This window comes from Rhinopithecus bieti, unplaced genomic scaffold (genome assembly GCF_001698545.2).
Source record: "Rhinopithecus bieti isolate Rb0 unplaced genomic scaffold, ASM169854v2 scaffold_5101, whole genome shotgun sequence".
In the NCBI taxonomy this organism is placed as follows: Eukaryota; Metazoa; Chordata; class Mammalia; order Primates; family Cercopithecidae; genus Rhinopithecus; species Rhinopithecus bieti.
The window spans coordinates 2,565,835-2,573,981 of record NW_016804853.1 but is presented as its reverse complement, the minus strand read 5'-3'; positions in this window follow the sequence as shown (position 1 = coordinate 2,573,981).

Here is an 8,147-nt window from a genome sequence, read left to right as displayed (position 1 = left end):
TACAGGCGCCAGCCAGCTCGTCCAGCTAATTTTGTTTTTGTATTTTTAGTAGAGACGGGGTTTCACAGTGTTAGCCAGGATGGTATCGATCTCCTGGCCTCGTGAGCCATCCGCCTTGGCCTTCCAAAGTGCTGGGATTACAGGCGTGAGCCACCGCGCCCGGCCCTATCACTGTATCTTACACCCTGGATCTTGCAAGGATTTCTTTACAAAACCCTATTATTTTAATCCTGGGCTTTGATGCAATAAAACTGACACTCAGCAGAAATAGCAGAAATAGCTACACAAAAGAATTCCAAATCGACCCCAGGGCACTAACAAAAGCCAAGATTTGCTGTAAGTAAACTAGGGTTGCTCCAGAGAGAAGTGGGGGCCACAGCTCTCTTACTAACCTTCCTGCTTTCCAGCTTACTGTCCTCTTTACTTTTTTCAGAGTAATATTCAATATCTGAAACTGTTGTGGTTCTTTGCCTGCCCATCATTTATCCGCTGTTTACTCAGTGAGCCTTCTGAGAATAAGGACTTTTTTTCCTCTTGTTCACTGTGAAATTCTTAGCACTTACATCTCTCAAATTTTAGATGCTCATTAAATATTTGTTGAATGAATGAATGAATTTTAACACATTATTCCCCAGAGATCAAACATGAGTGAATTTGCTCTGAGTATTATCTTTGTGGAACATGTACAACTTAAATCAGTAAAACCATTTGTTTCATGTATTTTGCCACTAAGTCCTCATAAAAATACAAAATGAAAATGAAAAAATCTGGGTAGGTGACTGGAAATCTCTGTGTAGTCTGTATGGAAAACAATTGTCAAATTTTGTAATGCCACTGACATTAGAAAGCTAATGTATTTGGAATAGTAAAGGAAGACAAATAGATTGTTTAAAGTGTTGGCTCAGGCAGAAAGTTTTACAAGGTCAAACTGTAAGAATGTCACATGTGACACAGTAAGCTTAGAAAACAATTTCACATATAAAGCAGAGATACACAGAAGGAAAGGAGATTCCTCTCTCTGTGCATAGTTTGATTGTCACCTGCAGAAATGATAGCAATTGTTAAACAACGAAGGGCGAAGAACAGTATTTCTCACTGTGACTTCATAATCTCCTACACCAGGGATTCTCAAATGTTAATGTGCATGTGAATCAAAGGGAAATCTTAAAATGCAATTTCTATCACAGTAGGTCTTCGTAGTAGGATTAGGACCTGAGAGTCTACCTTCTTAACAAGCTCTTAGATGATATCCTTGAACTACACTTTGTATAGCATGGAACCAGTCTAGCGAATCTATTAGTGCTTTTGACAGAGTTTTTGTTTCAAAAGTTCTACCACAGACTTCCATATATGTACACATAAACTATGCTAAATCTAGCTCAATATTAAACTGTTGAAGTTAGGTGAGGAACAAGAAGCAGGCCCAAATTAAGGACTTCTCCTATAGACACCAAGGTGTTCAGATACCTAATCAAGAGTCTACTAACTGATAACTGAAAATAGAAGCTTTCTGCATGAAGTGAAGTTCTATTTGTTTAATTCAGCCAGCAATGGAAAATGGAAAAATCAAAGGACTTTGAATTGGAAAGACTTGACACATTGATGGATATACTCTGACTATGGAATAATTAGGTCATTGCAAAACACCTATCTAGGAAATACAAATGCATTTTTGGTGAAATTGGCAAGGCTGCTTTGAAGAACAACTTGGCAATATTTATCAGGAGCCCCAAAATGCATTCCTATTATTATTTGGGGGATTCTATTCTCATGAAATTATCTTTTCACATATTTGCAAGTTCCAAATTGAAAATTCCATTTATTAAAATTGTTCAGTAAAAATTATTGATAATAGGGGAAATTTGTAAAATAATGGATGTTAAATAAATGTTTAAAACAATTATAAAATAGACTTTGTATTTACTATTATTTATTCATTTGGAAAAATAGAGGCATACTTCACAGATACTGTGTTTTTTACCATTTGAAGGCTTGTTTCAACCCTGCCTCAAGCAAGTTGATTAGCACCCATTTTCCAAACGCAGGTGCTCACTTTATGTCTCCATGTTACATTTTGGTAATTGTCACAGTATTTTATACATTTTTACTATTATTATCGCTGTCATGGTGATCTGTGATTAGTAATCTTTGATGGTACTTTTGTAATTAGTTGGGGCACCATGAACCTTGCCCATATGAGCCAGTGAAATTAATAGATAAATATTGTATACGTTTTGATTGCTCCACCAAATGGCTGTTTTCTCTTCTCTCTCCCTGCCCTTGGGCCACCCTATTCCCTAAGACAGAATAATATTGAAGTTAGACCGGTTAATAACTCTAAAATGGCCTTTAAGTATTAAAGTGAAAAAGGAGTTGCACGATTCTCACTCTGAACCAAAAGCTAGAAATGATTAAGCTTAGTGAGGAAGACTTGTCAAAAGCCAATACAGGCCAAAAGCTAGGCCTCCTGCACTAGTTAGCCAAGTTGTGAATGCCTGGGAAAAGTTCCTGAGGGAAATTAAAAATACTACTCCAGTGGACACGTGAATTATAAGAAATGAAACAGCCTGACTGCTGATAATAGAGAAAATTTTAGTGGTCTGGATCAAAGATCAAATCAGCCATAATATTTCTTTAAGCCAAAGCCTAAGCCAGAGAAAGTCTCTAGCTCTATTGAATTCTAGCTGGGCTAGGAGAGGTGAGGAAGCTGCAGAAGCAAAGTTTAATGCTAGAAGAGGTTGGGTAATGAAATTTAAGGAAAAAAGCCATCTCCATAACATAAAAGTGCAAGATGAAGCAGCAAATGCTGATGTAGAAGTTGCAGCAAGTTTTCAAGAAGATCTAGAGAGAAGTTAATGCCTGGCTTCAAAGCTTTAAAGCACAAGCTGACTCGTTTGTCAGGGGCCAATGCATCTAGTGACTCTAAGTTGAAACCAATGCACTTTTACCATTCTCAAAGTCCTAGGGCCCCTAAGAACGATGCTAAATCTATGCCTGTGTTCTATAAATGCAAGAACAAAGCCTTGATGACAGCCTATCTGCTTACAGCATGCTTTACTGAATATTTAAGCCTACCATTGAGAACTAATACTTAGAAAACAAAAAAATCTTTGAAAATATTACTGATCATTGACAACGCAGCTAGTCACCCAAGAGCTCTGATAGAGATGTACAAGGAGATTGTTGTTGTTTTCATACCTGCTAAGAAGAGTATCAGTGCAACAACTTCATTGTTCTTACTTTGTGAAATTGCCACAGCCGCCTCAAACGTCAGCAGCCTTCACCCTGATCTATCAGTAGCCATCAGCACCAAGGCAAGACCCTATGCCATCAAAAATATTATGACTCATTAAAGGCTGAGATGATCCTTAGCAATTTTTGGCAGTAAAGTATTTTACATTTTTCAGACATAATGTTATTGCACATTTAATAGACTATAATATAGTGTAAACATATAACTTGTATATATTCTGGGGACCCATAAAATTCATATGAATTGCTTTATTAATATTCACTTAATTGCGGTGATCTGGAACCAAACCTGCAATATCTCTGAGGTATGCCTGTATCTGATTCACCATCTCATCCACCAATTCCTATAAACATTTGATTTCTGTGAGTTGAAGTTCTTCACTTTTGTACACTGGATGCTTTTCTAAGTCAACAGAAATTGTGAAATATCATCAATTACAATACATGTTCTAAATTCAGAGCCATTTAAATGTGAAAAAAACGTATTTCTTAAAGATTGATTTGTTTAATAGAATGTAGAAAGAACAAAGCTAAGATCCCAAGTTTGCCTATATCTCAGCCAAAGCATTTATTTTTCAAATTACAAATAACTATTATCTATATATGTGTGTATGTGTGTGTATATATATGTGTGTGTGTGTGTGTGTGTGTGTGTATATAGTGTAGAACATGTTTTGAATTACATATATACATTGTGGAGTGGCTAAGTCATGCTAATTAATATATGCATGTAACTTAAAATTAATAAAGTACACCATACGATAAGGTATAGGCAATAGCTACTACAAGAATTCAGATGAGAAAATGCAGCTATTGTGGGGCTTGGCATTCATGCAAGGCTCTACAGAGAAAGGAAGAGGAAGGAAAAATTTGGTGATCACTGAAGTATACAAAACAAAACACAGAGAATTATTGAAGGAGGAGTGTTGAGTAAGTGATAGTCTGATTGGCAAAAACGGTTATTGAAAGGGTTTTAAAGAAAGGCTAAGCTGGAAGAAAAGCCTTGCAGAAAAACAGTTAGGTGATACCTCTTATCAGTTAACCCCTGTACTTATGCAAGACCTTCCGGAAAAGAAAGTGGGAAATGATTCATGCTTCTCTCTGTATTTTGCTAATTTATAAACTGTCATTGAAATTAGACTATCAGTCATTTATTAGTTTTTCCTATGAGCTATGTATTTGAAATGGTGCTTCACTGATCCCCTTTTAAGTACTCCTCACAATATCCTGCAAGGCGAACATGAGGTGGGTTCTGCTGTGTCCTTCGCCTGGCTCTTGAATCGATTAAAGGAACTCATGTTCTCTGTCTTCTATTCAAAAATTGCTGTATCAGAGATTTAAATGTTAACTGCATCTTTATTATTCTAATGAAGCATCTCTGGTCCATAAGATTGACTTAGCCTGGATCCTTTGCATCTTCATTGTACCTTGTCCTCTCAAACCACACTGAGTAGTTCAGTCAGAGGATAGTAGCAAAGATAGAGAAATTCCTTGAAGATTTCTAACAGGAGCAGGAGAGGCAAAAGTCTTTCCTTTGTAAGCAGTAAAATAAACTGGCTGGAAAGAGAAGACTAAGAAGACAAGGTGCAGACAGAGCAAAATTTGTCACAGGGAGAGTATAAAATTCATTTCAATTTTTGTGCTATAGCTTTAGCTCTTCCCTGATTTTTGTCTCTGATGGCTTGGTGTCTTACAACTCTATGATGACATAGCTATCCCAGGATTACTCAAGGTATCACTAAATAGAGTTTTATCAATTCATTCTAAAAATTCCAGGTCAATGTCACACTTAATAGATGAAATAAAATGACCTTGTTACAATCACCCAGCTAGTGATACTGAAGCTGAGGGTTGAAATCAGGTTTGACTGTTGCCAAAGACTATGTTCTCTCCTATCTTCTAGCAACATCCAAAATAAATGTCTATACTACCCAATGCACAAGCTACGTGTAGCTACTGAGCACATCGTATATGAAGAATATAAAAAACACCTAGATTTTTAACACTATTTCATTATAGTTAATTTTTATTTAAAGTTTAAAAAGCCACATATGATTAGTTGCTGTCATATTAGACAGCACATCTCTACCAACTATTATTGAGTTGGTAGCAATATACTGTTCATGCACTCTCCTAACTACTATTGAGTTCCTATTTTCTGCCAGATATTGTACAAGCTACTTTCTGCTGGATGCTGCACAAACTACACTTTTCAAGTAAATGCACATCATAATTCAAATAGACATTAGAGATGTATAATCATGTGTATGTATTTGACATAATACATATATAATTCTATCATATATAATACTAAAAGTTATAATGATTGGCAAAATGATAGAGCAAGGATTCTTAATTAGGATGATCGTATTCCAAATCTTTGACTGTTTCAACTACCCAGTATTGGTATAGGATCTCAAAATAAAGAGTAACAAGAAACAGTTTAGTTGATTCTCCCTACTTGAACTCACTTGAATATAAATGCTACTGCAAACTTCGCGTACAGTTTCTTGACTAGCTTTGGTCATGGTTTATCTTCACAAGACAGAATCATTAACTTTTGGTATTAGAGGAAGTTAACATTTCAAGACTACAGAACATAGGCTTCACTCAGCCTCCTTTGAAATAAAATGGGGTTTTATAAAAGATGAGTTATTTCTGTTTGTTGAACAGAAGGCAGCACAGGGTGTATGTAGAATAAGTACTATGAATGATTATAAAACCAAAACATTAGAGAGAAAAATGGCAATTGCATACTAGGATTAAAGACTAAGCCAATAAATTAATATTCAGCTGGTGACAATATTATCAGAAGGAAGGAAGGTGATTAGTGATGAGGAATTGGTATCAATAGTCAAAGTTACAACTGAGATTAGATTCAAAAAACAGTGGCTGCCATCACACCTCGGCCTAAAGGATAATGCAGAAGAATCCATTATATTGCTCCATCTGTGTTTGTAAATACCAAATATTTTTGTATTGAACTGAAACCAAGAAATGCATTGGCAGCCTCAATAAGGAAGACAGTCCAGGTATAATGTGAAGAATTCGAATTTTAGAAAGTTCTGTAGGAAGAAAAAACACCTGAAGAAAATTCTGCTGTGTCTCTGTGTAGATGTAATAAATGGAAATTTATCAGGTATGGTATGTGAGAGACCATTTGAGTTTCTAAAAGGCCCCATTATCACTGAAGCAAAAAAGTAGGTTGACAGAGCAAATGGTTTGCTTCACCTAATAAAATAGTATTCCTTCACCTTGATAGATCCTCATCATTCCCTGTTGTACCCATTTCAGGGTCATTCCACAAAAGAAAAGCTCAGGCTTGTTACTGTGATATAAAGTGCATTGCTCGCAAAATGTCATTCCCTATATTCACGGATGACTTCAGCAAAGACCTGGAACAATTTGATAGAGCAACTGAAACCAAAAATGTGTGCTTTATAAATATAGAGTGATTCACATAAAATCTGAATCTGAAAGCTTCAAGAAAATGTGTGAAAATAAAATCAGTAACCCATCGTTATGCTTTCATGGGTGTTGTCAAATCAGTTTTGTTTTTTAGGATAAAGAAATAGTTGAGAAATGTTGCTAATATAAGACATCTTTTCACTTTTGCAGGATAGATTTACCTGGTTCTAGACAAGAAATCACACATTGGAATAAAAATGGAATTTTGATCAAAGTGAGCAGAAAGACAGAGAATATACAAATCAGTTAAACTATTTGTATCATTATAGTTATGCCAATATATATGCATGTAGTTTATATCCAAGAAATGTATATACCTTTTAATCTTTGAAGTTGCTATGTGTATTTTCAAATCATTCCAATGCATTTCTCTTCTGATTCTTACTACTGTAAATTTAACCTCTAATAATTTAAATAGTCATAAACTAAGTGCTTACATTAAAAACATCTATTCTTGGAGAAGACATACTGAAAATCACCAGCAGTTTTAGGTCATATTAAATTAGTTTTCACACATACACACACACTAGATAGATAGTTCAATTTATCAATAGATAGATAAAAGACAGATAAATATAGATGTAAATATGTAGTTATATTTCTATATAAATCCATTGACAGCAGTCTAGGTGAAAATGGCATATAATGGCACTTTTGGTACATTATCAGTGGACAATGACTTGCCAGTATTGAAATAAAATTGTAACTGCTGTGAATCATTTCATTAGAAAATTTAAGTCATCTTGGTACAGTGGCTCATACCTGCACCTATAATCCCAGCATTTGGGGAGGCCAAGAGGGGAGGATTGCTTGAGGCCAGGAGCTCAAGACCATTCTAAACAACATAGTGAGACCTAGTCTTTACAAAAAACAAACAAACAAAAAAACAAAACAAACAAAAAAAACTTTAGGTATCTAGATATCCATAATAATTGGCTACATATCCAAGATTTGGTAGGTGGGCAGTATTGAAATACTCATCTGAAGACTAAAATACCAAGGACTATTTTGTAAGCAGACAGCATTTTAAGAAATGCAATAAAATTATGTCTTTCTAAGAATGGAGACAGGATTCTTCAATATGTATGATTAAAAGGAGAATAAAAGACACTCATTGACCACATATGGTCTACCATGGTTAAAAACATCTCGATTAAGTATTTACTTTTGCTTCTTGATTCCAATAAATATTAGTAGACAGTGATTAAGGAATAATGAAAGTACTAAATGGAATAAAAGATAGGAGCCTGAAGTGTAAAATTTTCTCTGTCCTTAGTAATTTATAGGTATTAATGAGATCATATTAACAATGACAAAACAAATCCTTCCTCCCTCCCCTCTCCTCTCCTCTCCTCTCCTCTCCTCTCCTCTCCTCTCCTCTCCTCTCCTTTCCTTTCCTTTCCTTTCTTTCTCCTTCCCCTCCCCTC